At 41.1% G+C, this 19,188-nt stretch overlaps 1 long non-coding RNA gene across 1 annotated transcript in view; it reads right to left on the bottom strand.

Annotated features, from left to right (window-relative positions):
- Positions 1 to 1,110: 1,110 nt before the first annotated feature.
- Positions 1,111 to 19,188, bottom strand: part of LOC139989174 (uncharacterized) — a 37,251-nt gene continuing 19,173 nt past the window's right edge. The window contains exon 2 of the long non-coding RNA XR_011800278.1: positions 1,111 to 3,332. This is a non-coding gene — a long non-coding RNA (uncharacterized lncRNA). The remainder of the gene's footprint in view (positions 3,333 to 19,188) is intronic.

Here is a 19,188-nt window from a genome sequence, read left to right as displayed (position 1 = left end):
TGTCATACAACATCGAGGACATTAAATAATTATCAAAGATACAACGCAATGATAAATTTGAATAAAATAGCTTGTAATAAAAAAAATTGTTCGTTGCATATACCGTTTCATTCCATCGCTACCTGTCCCACACTCAGCCAATTCAAATGGGCTTTGAGGCTTCCCTGTGTCTCGCTGTTCTATTTTCCTCTCCATTTTCTCTAAACGAAGAAACATTGCACCTAGACCACGCACTTTAAAAATACAAGACCTCGATCACGGCAATTTAGCTTCTCGCCTCCACGACTATCCGTGCACATTAAAAAAATGTACAGGCCGCTCAATTCGCTGATCTATCTACAAAACCGAATCTTCAAAACTAATCGAAAACCATTTTTAACACCTTCGAGAGGCTTATAATTATATGTATGGTACTTTAATTTAACACAGATATAGCCCAAAGTAATACTTAAGAAGATTTATTCCCCGGGTGCTACTATCGGGCCAGTTGATCGGAGATTGTCATCCAAGTGCACCAGTTGCACATACTGTAACACGATTTCCTTGCTCCTCGTACGGCATCCTCCTCGAATCGGCTGAAAATCGGTACCATTATCGCGATAAGATCGACCGCCTCAACGGACGATTTATTCGTCCCGCAATTGATTCACGCTCCGTACACCGTGAGGCGTAACCAAGTCCATTTTCATTGCGATTTAATCACTCGGTCAAACATAATAAATCCGCTCGGCCGGGTTAATAAATTCCCCGTCTAAAATCTCGCGCCTATAACCAATTATGCCGGCGTTTAATTATTTATCGCGCTCTCCGGAGCCGGAGATTCCCCGTAGGCTTTGCAAATATCGGCCGCACACCAGATGCCCTGAACGCGAGACAGCCTCGCGGTATTTAATGCCTGGATCCATATTTAATTACGCGATATATTTGTACGAATTATTGCTACAGAATTAAAATTCCCACATCATTAGTACGAGTACATTAATCGATGACCGGACATTAGTTCGGGGCGTTTGCATTTCCTGCACGTGCTCGCTCCTGTCGACACTTTGATTCTATCATCGCTATTCGCGGAAGAAAAACGATTTGGAAAAAAGTGGACTGTACCGTTCGTTTATCGCAATTTATCATAGAAGAATGTGGTAGATTCCACGCGATAATTCTTCAATGGTGACTTGTTATATGTCGCTTCACTGATGTGAGCTTCATTCAATTTGACCGCGCGATACAAACCTTGAATTGCTTGACGATTATAGGGAAGATCATATTATTAGACAACAAACTGCAATATACAGGTTGTGATGCAAGATATAAACGTATGTGTAGATGCATAAGCAATTGATGTGAATGTTGGATTAACCAACATACACGTAGATCATAACTACGCTATTGACGTTATTTTTTTAATATTACGTTTCTGATTGATAATACTTTAAATGCTGCTGCATCTATCGGTTTTATACACAGACTCACGAAAGAATTTGAGCACCTATCGTAGAAAATTTATAGTCTATATTGTATGCACTTCGTATAAAAAACAATATATTCACATATATTCATAAACGGTATGTACAAGTGTTCGAATACTTTCGTGAGTCAGTGTATATTTCTTCAACTACGAAGATTGGACATGCTTCTACCTAGCAAATGCTTTGTCACTATTTTGGTACGGAAAATGAACATTGGTTAGAAGAAGATCTTTCCTTACTATTGTGTCATTAAGCACGCATTCGCATTAATTGTATAGATAATACGTCCTAGCCACTAGGTTGAGAGACAGCTCAGCTAATGGACCGTCTCTCTCTTCTTCTCTCTCATCAACGACGGCTATTGTTGACTTCACGCGTCAGCCACCGTGACGGCACCTACGCGAATCGTACCATGCACGTCGTCAGCTTGTATCCTCGCATTTCCGCTAGAATCGTCGCAAACTCTTGTTGGAAATTCCTTTTATTAATGTAGTCGCATTGGCGCCGACCTGGCCGAGTCGATATGCTCGTGTAACGCTTTTCTGCTTGACTAGGGCGAGGAGAATATGCTGAATGGAATTGCGTAGATTACGAGGCTGTATTACGAGAAATCAACTGATTGGAGAATCACACGTAAAGTGGGTTACATGCAGACATTTCTGGTGCACATGAACCTTCTTTACTGTCTCGATGTCTAGAATCGTTCCTGTAAACAGTGTTCATATATTATTTAACAACCTATACAGCAGATTAGTATAACATTTGATCATTAAAACGAAATTCAATATCTGTCATAAACAATAACACTGACATATGAGCTGTTTAGAAACCACATTGATCAACGTCATTGATAGATTCATATTTGACAACCGTGCTAAACAACCAAGGTTCGTCTAATTATCGTCCAACTATACGTCCATTTCCTCAGCAATAACAACAATATTCTACAACAACGAATCACTATGATGTAGTAGCTATCTTCTTGGACAAAGCCGAGTTTCTTGGTGCTGCTCTTCCACGACTGCTTCACCGAGCCCGCTAACACTCTAGATACGTTTGCATGGCCAACAATGGTATGTCAATTTACTCAAGCGAGAGGTCATTCACCTTGCAGCGGAAAGCCGTCTGTTTCCCCTAAAATCCAACTAAAATTACAAGCCATTGAATCGCGTTGGTTCCCCGACTCGCGTAGCATCCTCGCCTTGCAATATCTCACTCCTCCGGTGACCTTTCCTCTTTTTCTCTCTACGTTTTGCTCTTCGTTTCTTCTTTCCGCCACGCCGGCAAACAGCAACGACGTTACGTGACGTGGCTACGTTTTAGAAAGGGAAAAAGATCGGTGTTGCAGCGTCGCGGCTGGAGATGCGTGAATATAATGATAGAGCGAGGGAGAGAGGGCTAGAGCCGTGCGGATGGCGCTCGAGGGTCGTGGAGGAAGGACGAGGGTGGAGAACACGGTAGACGAGGGGAAAAGAGTTGGACAGGCGGAGAGGCGGACGCGAGCGAGGGTAATGTACTGTTCTCACCTCCGACAGGCCCTGCGGGCTTCCTCGGCTATCCTTCGCTGGCATACCGAACCGAGCTAGCGTGCACGCCCGTGTACTCTGCACCACCCCGTGTATGCATGCACTTGCACACATGCTCTAATCGACAGCGTACGTGGATGCACGGACGCATGCAACGCGTAGAATCGCGGTACGTGCGATTGAAACGCTCACCTTGGTATCTGTTCATCGGTGTTCCTATCATATCCAGGCGATAGAGCAAGAGAGCCACTTGCCGCCGCTTCTATGAAACACCCTTTTTTCTTCTCGTTCGCGCAACTGGATTTTCTAATACCTAGAAAACCCGTGGTTCGAGTCTGATCTAAAAAAGAAACAGTGAGAATTCGCAGATATTGTTGAGATTATTAGATGTATGTGAACAAAGGAACGCATGGATAAATTGTAAGGTAAAAAATATATATTTTAAATACTGAAGTGTAAATATAAATCGGAATATAATTGAGCTGATCCAGATCCGCATGCTAGCAGTGTTACCCTATGACTGAAAACCCCGAAGCCAACGTTGCCTGTGTACTGTTTATCTGCCTTCGACCCAGTCTTTCATCAAATGGCTTCAGTGCTTGAGAAAACTCAAAGACCAAATGTAGAGTTTTCTTAGAAGTGATGACCACTTCAACAGATATTCGTGTTATTTCGCCTGTTTGATAGATACCTAATTTCCTTCTTTCGAGTCATATAGGTTTTGGAATTACAGCAGTTTTGTAATTATCGATGCATATTGATTTGATCAGTCGATCTGTATGACTATGTATATGTTCACTTATATTAAAGAATACAAGAAATTAGAAAACGATTTTAGTAGCCCGGTTAACGTACAGAGACACAGATACCGTGTCGTTAGTATGCTATATATATGGTTCACAAATTGGAAGGTTATTTTCGACCTAGATTGCTGCCATTTTTATTCCACGTACTGCTCTGTTTCCAAAATATCCGAAGGAATGGTAGTTGCAGTCAATTGGATCATACATGCAATGTAGAACGAGTCAGGCGAGACACTCTCCTGCTTGCTAACTATTCGAAAACGTTGAGATATCGGGGAGAATTCTCTCGATTCCTCGTCAAGATACGGGTTATGTGTGGAGAGTTCGCTCTTGAAGAATACATTAGTGCACTTCGGCGAATACAATTTGATGGCACGAGAGTTTCGAGTCGTTCCACTTAGACTTTATCTACATCGAAGTAGAACAAGTCAGATAATAACTACGCACGGGCAAATTCATGGTCTCTTCCACTTTTATTAGATTATAAAAATACTATTGTCGGGTACTAAAATAATGTTAAAATTGGTAGGTAATTACGTAACTTTCTAGACCTAATTTATTAAACCGCTGAAAGCGTAATCACCGGATTTAGTGCAGAGAAAAATTATAGATTATAAAATCAATCGGCATATTTTCAGGTTGCAAAATTCGTAGCATGATTCTTATACAAGACGTATAACACTGTATTACAATATTGTAGGTAATACTATGTACAATAAATGTATGATAACAATACATATAATTTAATTAATAAATTTAAATCCTTTAACAAATGTCTGCTTCGTATATGTTATATTGTGTCGCAATTTTGCGCGAATACAAAATTCTGATTGATTACTCGTTTCTTTGGTATTTTAAATTAATCGTCACGTTGATGTCCTAATGCTTATGAATGAGAGTAAATGTAGGTATACATATACATGGGTATTCGTGAATTATAGCAATCAAAATCATACATTCACCAGACAAAGTTGATGCGAAGGCGGACGACGGAAAGAAAGAGACGAGCAGATGCCAGTTCATCCAGAGCGGCAAACAAGGGGGATGAAGAAGAGAGAAAAGGGCTGCTGACAGACAGTGACGGGTACCACTTTATCCGCGACACGATTCTGCGCTTACCACAGCCCACCCATTCACCATCGGCGTCACCGATGCCACCCACGACCGATCTGATCTGATCTGAACCTACTCGATCCGATCCTTTACTCGCGCGCTCCGTATATCTGCCGCCTTCTTCTTCGATCTTCGTCCTCTCTTCCTTTCCCTCGTTACACAACACGAGTCTCTGTTTACGCAGCGCTCGTGTTGCTTATTTTTACCGAGAAGACAGACACGTTCACGTTCCAGCGAAAGAGAGGCACAACTACGATTTGGGAATAGAACACCGATCCGACCTTATTGTAGACCGATCGTACTTAAAAGATACACAACACCTATGGAAGTTTCCTGTAAATTCGGGGTTAATAGGAATCGATGGTACATTTATCGATGGGAAAAGTGTTTTACCACGAACGAGATAAAGCGATATAACACGCGATGTACTTTTACGTTACTTCGATTTATAGAAGAGTAAGATAGCTTGTTAACTAATCGAATTAAAGTTAATGCAAATGTGACGGAAGAACATCACAATAGTTCCTTTGTATCTGAACAGTTAAATTATCGAAATAAATCATTTTTATCATTATCATTCGGACAGAAATAACGAAGCTAATAATACAAAAGCATAAATTCAGAAACCTGTGAATTTTAATTAAGAATTCACATTTTATTATATATATATTATACAATAGAATAATTCGCATATTGTCTAAATTTTATTTAAAACCAACATCTCTAAACATTCAATAATGTATGATCCTCAATGAGAATATTGAAAAATTGAAATATTTATTTCATACCATATTTACGATTAATTCTCCATTCAATAGATTTAAATCTCCCATTTATGAATTTTACGATATACATTTTTGATTATTTTCCGCAATATTTCGAAAAAGTTTTATCGTCATCATTATTTGTTATTATTATTTTTTATTATCATTTCTAGCAGAAATAAGCACTGCAAATTCACGAAGGGTTCAATTTCGATTTTGCATATTTGTGTACATTTCTCGCCGGTGGAAATGCGTTGCATGAATTTTTGCCAGCAACTTTCGAGTCAATTTCCGCGCAAGAAGTAATCCGATGCATGGTAACATGTATCACGCGTGCCGCTCTATATCCTTCCACGAGGATTATGGATTTCTGAATCTCTCGGAGCGAACACACGTGCAATGTGTATACTATATGGTCCCTTGCATCCGTAAATGGTATGTGCATCACTGCTCCTTCTTGACGCATCGACGTGAATGGATAATAAGTGAGATACGAGCGAATCTATTCTCCGTGAATTTTAACGAAAAAAACCCATAAAATGTCGTCGATCTCTGTAACTAAATATTTTCACCTTATGATTTTTAATGCTTGTTTGATCAAAGATTTACACAGATTATTGGATAATATACAAATTTGTATTCTTGTCAGAGATCGAGTCAAGACTCATAAATGCCGCGTTTCTCTTGTATTCTGAATAAGCTCGAGCTTCTAGATTCGATGAATACTTCAGCCAAGATTGATGGTACCAATCTGATTCATGCTCTTGATGAGTTGAAAAACTTTTTCTCGGCGTTCTTTCGCAATTGCGATTAACGTTGAGGCACTATCAGCAAAATGAAACGTCAAAGCTAATTCGAATCATGACGAGGTATTCGAGTGAAATCTACCGAGAGAAAAATGGTTTCGAGCTTACAGTCCAATATCTTGGCCCAGCCCGTCCGCCTGATTAAACTTCCCTGATTTTTACCTCTACAGCTTTTCATGTAGGCCGCGGCTTTCCATTTTATGATCCAACTTGAGAATTTGATTCTCCGCATAATGTCCAGGACAGAGTATATTTTACTCATGTAAATGTGAACTATTCCATGAATCTTTGTCACCGATGGCAATTCACAGTGGAACTTTATAAATGTAATGATACTTTATAAAGAATCGTTTTACAATTTTTACTTAAAGATATTTCGTTTTACCTTCACAGAAATAAATCAAGCGCAGCGTACCGTGATTTCACAGGAAAATACCGAAATGTTCACGGGTCACAGATTGATTCCGTTCAAATAAAACCAATATGACATAGGCAACACAGCGTTCGCGATAATGAACGCCGTAGCTATTCATATCTTGCATTTATTCAGGAACTTCGTACCGAATACCAAGCTCCGTACGAAGCATCTGGTGAACCGCGATCTTATCTCTCATAAAATATTATCGAGGCACCATCTGCCAGTTACGCAAAATCTGTTGGGGAAACGTTGCATTTATCTATTTCGCGATGTTGCAGCCACGCGGAAGTAACGCATTCGTAGATTAAAGAAAGTAATCGCTTAGGAGTATGTATCTTCGAGCCGTTCCACCGTGACTCCACCCATTCCTCCCCTTTCAACAGCGGAAAATGACGGAGTTTCCTTTTTCTGGGGCACAGTGAAAAATTTACGGATTAATATTCGTCTGATGCAAACGGTTCCACAGCCGAGAAAAGGAATAACGTGCGAATGTCTGAGAGGCCGAGATCACGAAAACGATGAACTTGGTAACTTTTGAAATCCTAGGACCATGTGAATAGGAAAAGAAACAAAGATACGATCGTCATTATCCAATTTTGGATTGATTTTATTCTGCTCGAGATATCAAATTTCCGAAACACGTGTCTCCTAGGACTGCTGTTTAGAAAACACCAACGTTAAAAGAAGAAGTGACAGAAAAACGTCAGAAGAAAGAATAATTGATTACCGAGTCTAAAAGGAGTATCACCATTCGTACAAGTGTTAAGGGGAAAAAAATGAAGAAGCTCAGGGAAGGATAAAAATTTCCACTTGGCAAGTGACGAGTCCCTAAATACTACCCTCGTAATAAATAAGAAACAATTTCGTAGCCATTAATTCTAGGTATTTAATAACCCATCTCCTGAAGAAGAAAGTCGATTCCAGATAGTGGAACACACCCCAGTGACTCGGTTCGGCGAACGAGCCCGAATCCGTTCTGGCCAGTCATTTTGGCTCGCGGCCACTCTTTTCCCCAGTGTCTTGCTTACTGCTGCTCGATGAACCTCCTAACGACCGGTCTCTGTCGACTAATTTCAGGGCTTTCTAATTAATACAAATAACCTTGGCGACCGGCAGCTCGTAGTCCACGCGGATCCACGCTTTCTCCTCGCGAATTAACCCGTCGTCCCACTCTGCTCTGTAGGCTCGTTCTCGAGGCTCGAGCCGGCGATGCACAGTGCAAAAAGGACGGGGCCACCTCGAAGACCTCCAAATTACCGGCATTTATATCCCGCGCCGCTAATGTCGACTGCGGAATAAACGCTTCGGAGAAGTCGCGGCTCTTAATTACCGGTGGCCCACCGTGAAACTTTGTCTTGCTAAAATAGTTATGAATATTTATAGTTTAATTGTGAAAGAGAAGCCGTGAGCGTGCTCGCGGCCCGCTGCAACCCCGGCCGTGCCTTTGCAACCCTTTAGCCGGTTTTGTTTCCTTTCGTTTGTGTTCCACTCTCCGTTCCTCCTCCTCCATTACGATCTCCCTCGTCCTCCGCCTCTCTTTCGTTGTATACTCTTCTACGAACGCGTAACCCGGAATTCGTGAAAATATATTTTGAGGGAGAGAAACCTTCCGACTGTTTTACTAGTCTTTCTTTGAAATTTCGTCTACACGTGCATATGTATATTACTTTCTTGCGTATCTATGTGGCAACAGACCTTCCGACAATCAAACCAACCGTCTACCCACGCTTTCATCCTTCGCATCCGCATTATTAGTTTCAGGAACCTTCCGCGGGAAGGAGATCCGACAAAGAAGTTAATTAACTTCCACGTTTCTTCGTCGCTCAAATAACGAACCGAGAAACGCACGAAGCGTAAACGGTGTGGACGATTTATAATTCATTCCGGCTCAAAGTAACGGGGGAATGATCCGGTGCTAGCGTTTCGAAGCAAGGAATGAGAAGAGAAGGAAGCAAGGGAATGATGATGCGGCTGTCGAAAAACGTTCGACGTCCGCGACCCTCTTCACGTCGTTTGAAACCCAAAGCGGAAAGCGGCATCGGGGAAAGCGTTTGCTCGTGCCTCTTCCTTTTCCTCTTCCTCTATGCTCGGCTCCTTTCGTGTAAACAATAATCCTGCCGTGTAAACAGTTTGATAACGAGAAGGGTGCAAGCCAGGGCCCTTTCTCGCGTTCGCTACGCCCACGAGAGTGAGGTTTGAGAGTTCGTCCGGTGGAAAGGATCCGGCGTGCACGCGCTCAGACGTACGCACGCGCGTTTTCGCGCTGCGTTTATTTAAAAACATTGTTTATATAAAGCGATGCAAATGCCACGCTCTCGTATTTGACGTGCAAACAACCGCCGTGCCGCGTCTCCGCTGCGGCTAATGACGCTCGTCTGCCGCTCTTTTCGGAGCCTGCCACTTCGACAACGATTCGCGAGCATGCATGCAGTGTCCCCGCGTGTTCTACACGGCCGGAAAAACCGCTGGGAACCGCGTTTCGATGTTGGAAACTCGGATAGCGCCGCCTGTAACCACACTTATCGGATTCACCACACTTCATCTCGATGGGATATTGGAATTTACGTCTCGCAGCGATACGAAAGAGATGGAATTCATTGCACTTTCCACATGTGGTAACATAAAAAGAGAGAGAAAAAAAAATATAGCAATTTCACGATACAAGAAAAAATTCGTAGAGAAGCAGCCGTGATAGTAGCGAAAAAGATATGGCATTATATTAGAAGATCATAGAAAAAAAACATGATACGTCATATCTTGTTTATCGTATGAGTACAATTTGAGAAGACACTTTTATTTTTTCCTGTTTTCCAATGAATTTTTTCCACTGTAATTTTCATTTATTAGAATAGAAATATGTTAGGTTTAACTTGAGCCTATAAATACGATCATGATAATGAAAGCGTATTTGAATAATAGGTATAAATCTATAATGAGATTGTTGTTACAGGTGAATACTACGTAATTGATGATTTTAGAAAAGTCTTTCAACCATAATTTCTTTAAAGGCAAGATAGAATTTAATATAATCGCAATGGGTGGGTTCTATGTTGTTCTCGATGAATCCAATTATCAAAATTCTATATTATTCCTTTTGATCCTGCGCTGAGCGTTTTAATAAAGTTATTACAGCATCTTGAGATTGTTATGAAAACGATAATTAATTAAAATTTAATTTAGATGAGGTTAAAACACGCGGAAAATCAGTATTTAAATTCACAAGTATCACAACTGTTCGCGTAAGTCAGGAATGCTCGCCGATGTTAATATAATTGGAATGATTTAGGAAAGTCAACGTACAATAATATAAACTGTATGGAATAGATCACAATTTCAAGAACAAATATCGATGACGGAGATAATTAATCGAACGTCAACAAGGAAATAGGTATGAATCGTCTAATGCCATAATTAATTTCTGGTTAACATCGTAGATACAGTACAGTCTTCAAAATTGGTTGGCTCATTTAATTAGGTAATCCTCTAATCACTCGGAGCAGTATATTTCAATGATACAATCTGTACACGACGCTCCCTGCATTTATTTCCTCATCGTCCCCTGATTTCATCGCAGTGCGCCCCTCTCAACAGCCAAGTTACAGGATGTTGAAATCCACCACCATGACCATGCTCCCCTATTCGTTACACCTACCCTCGCGTAGCTTCCACCCTCGCAAAGGTGTTGAAATTATCGATCCTCGGTGACTTTCATTTAAATGACAATTACGAGTGAGCGAATAGTTCCGCCATTTCGTTCAATAAATCTAAAAGAAATCGCCACTTTTGGCCCAATAGAATAGGAAATAAAAGTTACTTCGTAGTTACAAAGTAGGAATTAACTCGTCGAAACAGTTAGAGAGTCTGATTCGTGGTACAAAGCAGATGAACGGCTGCAAAAAATCATCGCATTGGAACACTTTGAAAATCGGGAATGCGGAAAGAAAAATAGCGACGAGTGGAAGAAGAGAGCAACAGGAAGCTGGTGTAACAAAGAGTAAACAAGCGGGTCAAGCTTTTAATCTGAAAATTCGAAGCGCGAGTTATTTCAATTTGTAGCTCCAACGAGTCGGACGAGCACGAGAAAATACTTTCTTAAATAACATTACGGCGCGTTTCCTCGGTATCGTGCACATTCGCGACTGTAACGTAGAAAAAGACGAGGAAACACTGGCTTATGCAGCATTAAGCTTAGATCTCTTGGTTTTCATTCGAAAGATTCCATGGATTCCAAGATTTTCATTGCACAGATGCTCTTAATCTTATTCGCGTGTCGCCTCGTTGGCTGGACATCAAGAATCGCCAGGGATAGCATTTAGCAAATAAACATTTCAAGCTTAATTGCACCTTAAATTCACTATTAAAAGGGACACAAACGTTTTATTTCCATTTCCTATGATCTTACTGTATTTTATACGGTTTTCTTGCAAACACAATATTTATTAATGTCCTGTTTAAAGATCGAGCTCTGATAATGTACGAAAAATATCTATAATGTGTACGAGAAGTTAATTTATTAATTTCCATTTGCAAGTTAATAAACTGCTCATAGAGCAATGTAAATTCTTCTTGTTAACATAATGTTCCTGTATGCAAATTAGGATTTGAAATTAATAAAAATGATCCACTTTATTAAAACATAGTCTTATAGCTAATCTAATTAATTTTAGATGTTTTCTTAACGTGACCACGCATATTTCACGTAAATTCTATTTAATTTCTACAGCTTCCCTTCCTATGAGTATCGAACAAGAAATGTGTGAAACATACGCTATCAACTACCCTTTGGTCGATTATGTGCCGCGGACGACGCGACGTTCATACTGTGATCAGTTTCTCTAAAATCGCTTCTACAGACCATCTGACTATTGTGCGAGTTTCTAAAGAGTTTCTTCCAGTTCTAACAATTTACTTTTATGGACAGCGTCCAAGTCGGAACAGAAGAGACAATAGAAAAATAGGAACGAGCTTTCCTTTGACAATATCTTCCTAGGACTACTGTGACGAATGTAACATTGCAAAAAATTTCCACATTCGTGGAGTGCCTCTGCTATAAGGTGGAATTCATAAAGAGAATCCTAACAACGTGACGATCCTACATTTTAAGCGTAGAGAGATTTCAGTGGCAAAAAATAATAGAGTGAAGACACCAAGGAAATGTTTCCGCAATAGAAAACACTGCAAGGACACTACAAAGAATATCAAAAGCAGGAGAAATAAACAAAATCACCACAAAATGAAATGCGCGGCAGAATATACAAGATAACTCCAACACAGAACAAGAAGTAAAATTTTAGGTAAATAAGAGATTTCTCAGTTGTGAAGTCGTTTGAAAAATATACTACTTCGGAAATTGGAGGAACATCTTTAACTTTATCAATTTAGGATAAGTGTCACGTCGCGTGAGATAATCCACGCGCCGTCCCTCGTTGTCTGGTCGCCGAAGGTCCACGTATCGTTATTCAGACCCTCGATAAACCTAAGAAACCACCATAAACATAATCTATTTAATGTAATCTTTATAACTTAATCTTATTAACTTGAAGAAATCTCTAATCCTGTAAATGTTTTCGGTTTATGGATAGTCCTTAGAACAGTCCTTAGATTTATTGTACGCTCTTACAAATTACGAAAAAAAAAACGGGTATATACCTAACGGGAAAAGCGGATTTTTCCTATGAACAATGTCACCCACGAGCCACGTTGGTAGGAGGCTTCCTTCTCCTATCTTCATTCATTAACGTTGGCTATAACCAATGGGCATCGCGGATCGTTACCCTCACTTTCCTAACGAAAAGTGTGAACAACGAATCCGTTGTCTTTGTTCAAAAAACACACCCATACCGAGCTTTCCTCCGTAATAACACGAGAACGGACTTTACTTATTCTACAATGATAGATCCATCGACATCTCTGGACTGGATCTACGACATTAGGACAGTCAATATGTCGGGCTGATTCAACGACTACAGAACAGTCACTACATCTCTAGACTGATTCTCCAACTTTGAAACAGTCAACATATCTGCACTGATTCTCAAACTTTGGAACAGTCAACATATCTGCACTGATTCTCCAACTTTGGAACAGTCAACATATCTTTACTGGATTCACCCGCCAATCATTCATCTACTTCATTCATCTCTACGCATCAGCGTAACTAGCTTTTATATAAAGTCGTTGGAAATATATAATATCTTTGAACTCTTAATCAAGTGCTACTCATTAAAACCACCTCTATTATCCTAATCGAAATAGGGGATCGGTCTGTTCGTGGCGTCGATTATTCTAATCGTAACGGGACTTTACGACTCCCGTTGACGCGCTTCCTCGCGATCGCGTCTCCCCGCAACTGCTCGATGAAACAATAAGAAATTGCTGATGTGGAAATCTAGCACGATATACTTATACTATACCTATATATTCCTTGTGAACAACGTCATCCAAGAAATCCGTCTTATTTTCGTTTACGTTTACAACCGATGAACGTCGTATTCCGAGACAATCGAGAATCTACCGCATCGAGCTTAAGATTATCTCGATCGTCGTTGCGACACGAGCAGTCTCGGTATACGGTAGGGCGTCCGGAATTTCCCGGATAATTTGGCCAGGGCGAACCGCCAGCCTGTGATTTGCGAGCTCCCGATGGATAAAGACGATCCGCCATGGATAAGACGTCCAACCCAGACAGTTGCAAAGAGCGAGGCGATGGTGAGGCAGTACGAGAGACAAAGGGGGGTTGGTAAGAGAGAAACGGATATCAAGAAAGGGATAGGAAGAGGGCAGAGGTAAGGAAGAGGGTAGGCAAGACTCGACAATTTGCCATCGAGTTTGCGAGCGACTTCCTGGCAGCCTGAAGCTTCGTCTCCTAGACGAAGCGGAACAGAAACTACCTGGGTTAATCTATGTGAGAACCTAAGCAGCTGCCTTTGGTAGAAGGAAGCCTGTCCTTCCCTTATTTCCTTCAAGTTGACGGCGAGGAGAAACAACGGGCTTACGAAGCCAGGTTTCTTAGCCCTGCCGTCGGCCTCTCGATTACAGTTTACGCGGAATGTCAGGTGTTTGTGTATTATTACTGCAAGCAATTTACCTGGAAATCGATACCTCTGTCTCGCGGATCCCGCGAAGACAAGCGTACCACAGGTAAGAGGCCCGTGGAGTGTGCTTATTTACGCACCCCTGGCTAATGCATGCGACGACAGCAACCAGTAATAGCTTCGTATTAATTTAATAATCAACGTTAATTATACCGTTGTTGATTCTCAAACAGAACGATCGAACAATGTATCAGGAAATAATTTTCTTTCCTACAACGATAAAGAGAAATGAGTTGGCACGATATTAAGACTTATTTCCGAAGTAAGAAAGTTGGAGAATTGGGATATGTATCTCATTTTGAAGAAAGAATCAACGTGTTCAAGAGACATGATTGTTCTCCCCTACATTTTTTTCATGATCAAGCCAGTACTTTTAAAAAATCCATAAGCTCCCAATGCAGCAAAGTCAGACTTTTCTACAGAGTGGTAGAACTTCCTAGCAAGATGTATATATTATGCACAGACGCTTGCAACAAATTATGGCTCAGGAAATGACGTGTTCGTGTACTCCTGCAAACGAACCTCACAGAATAATGGCTGCAGCTTATTATCTTCGTTAAATATGTCTGACATGTCTGATACGACGTCCAACTTACACGAACGTATCAAAACACATTCTAAACCAACATAGTCTAACAAAGAGTACTTTAAAAAAAAAAAAAACATCCTCGTATCTATAAAACATTATAACAAGTACTATATCTGAAATGTCTCATACGTTTATGCACTTTATTCTCATTCTGTGTGTTGGAATACAACGATATTTCACGCATAGGCACAAATACCCCTACACAGACAGCCACACAGGCATTTGAACAGGACACTTACACAGGTCATACTCATTACTGTATAGAGAGTGGGGTTCAAAGTATTTAAAGGATCATGGGTCACTACCTAAGTCTAGTCTGAGAGTAACTGGCCAACAATCAACAAATGTTGTATACGTTGTTAATTATATCACTCGCTTATATACATCAGGTTCTGTAACTCTGCTTAATAAACATCCCTGAATATTATTTCAACACAAACATTGTGTCTTCCACAGATTATTAATCTTAACTTCAAGATTCAATTCTAACACTGTGTAATTCTGTGCCTTTAAGTTACCCAAAATTCTTAAACATTTGTAATTTATAATAGTAAGCAACCTCATAGTTAACACGTCTTACGTCTTATTATAAATAATAAAAAAATGCCAGTTCAATAAAATTGACCAAACTCTTGTTCTTTCTGTTCCAGGTAAGTGTCCTCGCGGCTCCCTTTCGTCGATAAAATTTTGGGTGTCCAGCGGTGCGAACGCTGCGTGACAGGCCGGCCAGACGCCGATGAAGAACGCGGTAGTCGAAAGAGAATGGCATGACTCGCGGCCAAATTGGACGCCGGAATGACGAATCGTCGCGATGCTCGTATACGAAATTCAATTAGGCCGGGTTCAACGGTTAGCCCCGCGGCCTGCCTTCGAACGAGACCCGCGAGACTACGAGACGAGGAATGGCCAGTCAATTTCAACCGGCCGCGATCTCGAACACGATCGATGTCGCGGCTGATCGAAACCCGGCCATCTCGGTCCACTCGTTTTCCCTCCGTTTCTCGATACTCCGCACGGCCCTTGAAATATTGACAATCACGCTCCTACGGCGTGTAAAGGATTAAGCGGATGATGCACGACGAGCTGGATCGTTCTGAGGGCGTTTCACTGGCTCCGTGGAAAAAATTGCGCTCGCAAGCTGGTACGTCGCCGCTTTTTCAGGCCCGCGTTATCGACGAACGCCGTCAGAAAACGCTCCAGTAAAATTAAGCGTCAGGATTTCTCGGGAGATTCATGCTAATTCTTTGTTTGCTTTTTGCCTGGTGATTGATCGTCGACACTCTCGACTGTGTTGAAAAATAGAGGTGGGGAGTAGAGGTGGAATGGATGAAATACTGGTTTCTAGCCGTATAGTGCATGCACGCATTATCTGAGTGTAATCGTGAAGTCCCGAATTCGTTTCGGCGAAGTCCATTGTACTTCAGCTTTGTACTTCAGCTTTGTACGTCGGTTAGTAATGGCTCGAAGAATTTTAGTGGATTTATGAGAAGGTATGGCCAGTTTGCATTATCGTATACTGCTCTGATATCGATGAAGATGTACTTCATGACAAGAAAGATATATCGTTTTTGTTCGTCGTTGTAAGAAAGAGGAGGTACGTAATTCGTTACATTGTGATTTCACGAAGTTACACGTAGCTTGACAAATTAAAATGAGTTGACCATTCAAAGTAAATATGTGGAGAAGTTCGAACATGGGGTTAGATGATACCTAGAACTTGGTCGCTTTGGGAAATTTGCCGAAGAAGTTTAGGTATTTGGGGACCTGTTCGTACAGTCGAAATTAGTTTGCCGGGCAATTTACAGAACACGGTCAAATGAAGAAATATTATTTTAGAAAACCATATAATTTTGAATACACTTCTGGGAATAATGGAGTACAGAAATCAATAACAGGGAACAATTTAAATTAGAACCACAATCTAAACGTAACTTCTCATATTATATTTCTGGGAGCTCGTTTCACGTGATTTATCTGTTAAAAATTATTTTCCAATTGATTTGGAAGATAGCAAAAACTATGATTAACTGCTTTTCCAACTTTTACGATATATCTATATACTTGCGAATTCGCGTAAACGTTGGTTGCAGCTAACAGTTCCTCGAGAGCAAATAGGATTATAGTATAGCGATGGACGACACGGCTGGGACGTCGTCGCGTCCTACAGACAGCTGGTTCGCGCGGCTCCGAGCTAATTATTATAATTCCCACGACAACGATGGCGCATTAAAAACTAATATCCCTGATGGGAGGTCAGAATTAATCATCGCCGGAACTGGACGTATCCAGTGACCCACTGAGACCGTGGACACGGTCCAGAAATAAGTAACTTCTCGAAAGGCCATCGGTCTCAACTCGACCTACGTGTCCGGTGAAAATGGCCAACTTGCGAATCGAAACGAACCGAGTTTGTTGACCTGTAAAAGGAATGCGCTCGTCGGTGATTAATGGCGAACCCCCACGATATTATCATTAAAGGATTGTTATTTATTTCCGGTGCAGCCGACGCATTTTTAAATCGAGACACTCCTTCCTTAGCGGTTCCTCAGATAATCGCCTGTTCGTGATACTTTCAATGGCACGATCGGTGAAATTGGAACGTTTATCGCGAGATAAAATGAATGTAAAATGAATTTTCATGCAATTTATACTTCAAGCGTTCACATCTTCGAAATTGCTTTTATGTCGTAGAAGTTTCAGTTAAAATTGTTGTATCAAACTTTCGATTTTGGAAATTTCACATTTCGTTCCTTTGTTCAAAGGAACTCGAGGAGTTTAAAATTGGCTCTCGCAACAAAAATTTTTTTCATTTGGATTTAATAACTATTAATATTTTGTACTTTGTACTGTGGCACTGTTACGATCAGCGTTGATAGTTAAACCAGCAGTCCTTGTTTAAGCGACAACGGAAACGTGTCACAGAGGCGACAGCTCCGACGAAATTAAAATTCTTTCGGCGGGAAAGTCGTAAAAGTGTACGCTAATTTCCGGGACGATCGCGCCGTAATGCGAGATAACGACCGCGATAACCGATTATAGGTCTGAATTATGATGGAAGTTTTAAACTGCCCCGCCTTCAATGGTAAATGCAATTAATTAACGAGAAACCGCCCGCTTATGAATTATTCGCCCGCCCTCTTTGCCTCCTTTCACCATCGCGTGGCTCGTGTTCGTAACATCAACGTTGAACAAGAGGTTGACGATTCCGTATGAGAACCCGCGTGCCATGAAAAGACAAATGTCCTCTGGAAATACGTCAAGAAAAAGAAAATCGTTTCGCCTAATGCGGCTCGTCTCTTCCTTCAATGCACGCTTCCGCTGTGAGAAAACATAATAAATTGTCACGTCGGAAGCAATCCCTGACAAAAGAATGGCTTTTCCAATTGACATTTGATGAGCTCGTATTACTGACAGATCGTTATGACATTGCATTCAATTACCCTAGATTCTGGCAGAACGCCCCTTTCGATTAGACGAAGTAATCGAATTATCAACTTCGAATTGGATCTACTAGCTTCCTATTAAAACTAGTTCGTTCCCTCAACTACGAAATTTGAAAGAAAAATTGGGTGAGTTATCGATCGATCACGAGTAATGTCGTTAGTGTTTATAACTGTTATAGAACTGTTTATAACATGCTATATTCCTGCTTCCTGGTATTCGATAGAAAACTGTCCAATCCCATACGAGCCAGGGCAGATAGCAATTAGATCGATACTTCCAGATGCCTCGTGACCCTTATTTATTCAAGGAAGCTTGCTTGGACTTGACCAGCGTTTCGTGGAGGTCAAACACCTGATTCTCGTGGCGATACCGTGTTCGAGGCTTAAGCGTGCAACGAAGTGGGACTCGTTGGGACGTTTTAAAAATGACTGCGCCACTCGAACCGCCTACGTTCACTGACTCGCTATCGTTTCGTCTAAAGTGTCGTTGCTATCAAGGAGGAAAGGAGTAGTGGTACACGAACTGCTAGCATTGTGCTCTCAAGACCGGGAATTGCAACCGCGCGAGACTAGATAGCTTTAGATCCGATCAAAGCCTAAGGTAGAAATTTATTCCACGCTTAAAATCCGGAGTAAAGGTGTCCACGAGAAGCGAAAGGCAGGCAAAGAGGTGTTTTTTACTCTGTAGTCGATCAACAGTCGTCGACAATCGCACAGAATGGCAATATTTCACGCGGTCGTTTGCGCGTTCGAAGGCTAACAGTTAACACCGGCACTTTCCTTGATCGGAGCTCGTATTATTCTACAAGTGTATATTAATTTTAAAAAATAGAAATCCGTGGACTATTCGGCGTACTGATCTAGTATGTCATCTCTTTTGCGAGCTCTTCTTTCCTGGATAGGTAAATGCACGATCGAGCTCATTGGTTTTCGATTTTCTCACCGATACCCGATTATTCAACCGAATCAAGCTCGTTCTTAAAAATAAAATTTCCTCCGGTGCAAAGCGCCCACAGCGTGGAAATTAACGTTGGACCAGCGTTTCGTGTTATTCCATTTGAGCTGCCCTATAAAATACATCGTTAACGAGTTTTTACTTAAACGAACATTTAATAGAAAAACAAGTTTGCTCGATGTCGAAAGCTTTCGAACCTTTCATTTCGAGA

This window comes from Bombus fervidus, chromosome 7 (genome assembly GCF_041682495.2).
Source record: "Bombus fervidus isolate BK054 chromosome 7, iyBomFerv1, whole genome shotgun sequence".
NCBI lineage: Eukaryota > Metazoa > Arthropoda > Insecta > Hymenoptera > Apidae > Bombus > Bombus fervidus.
This window is presented reverse-complemented; position numbering and strand designations above follow the sequence as displayed.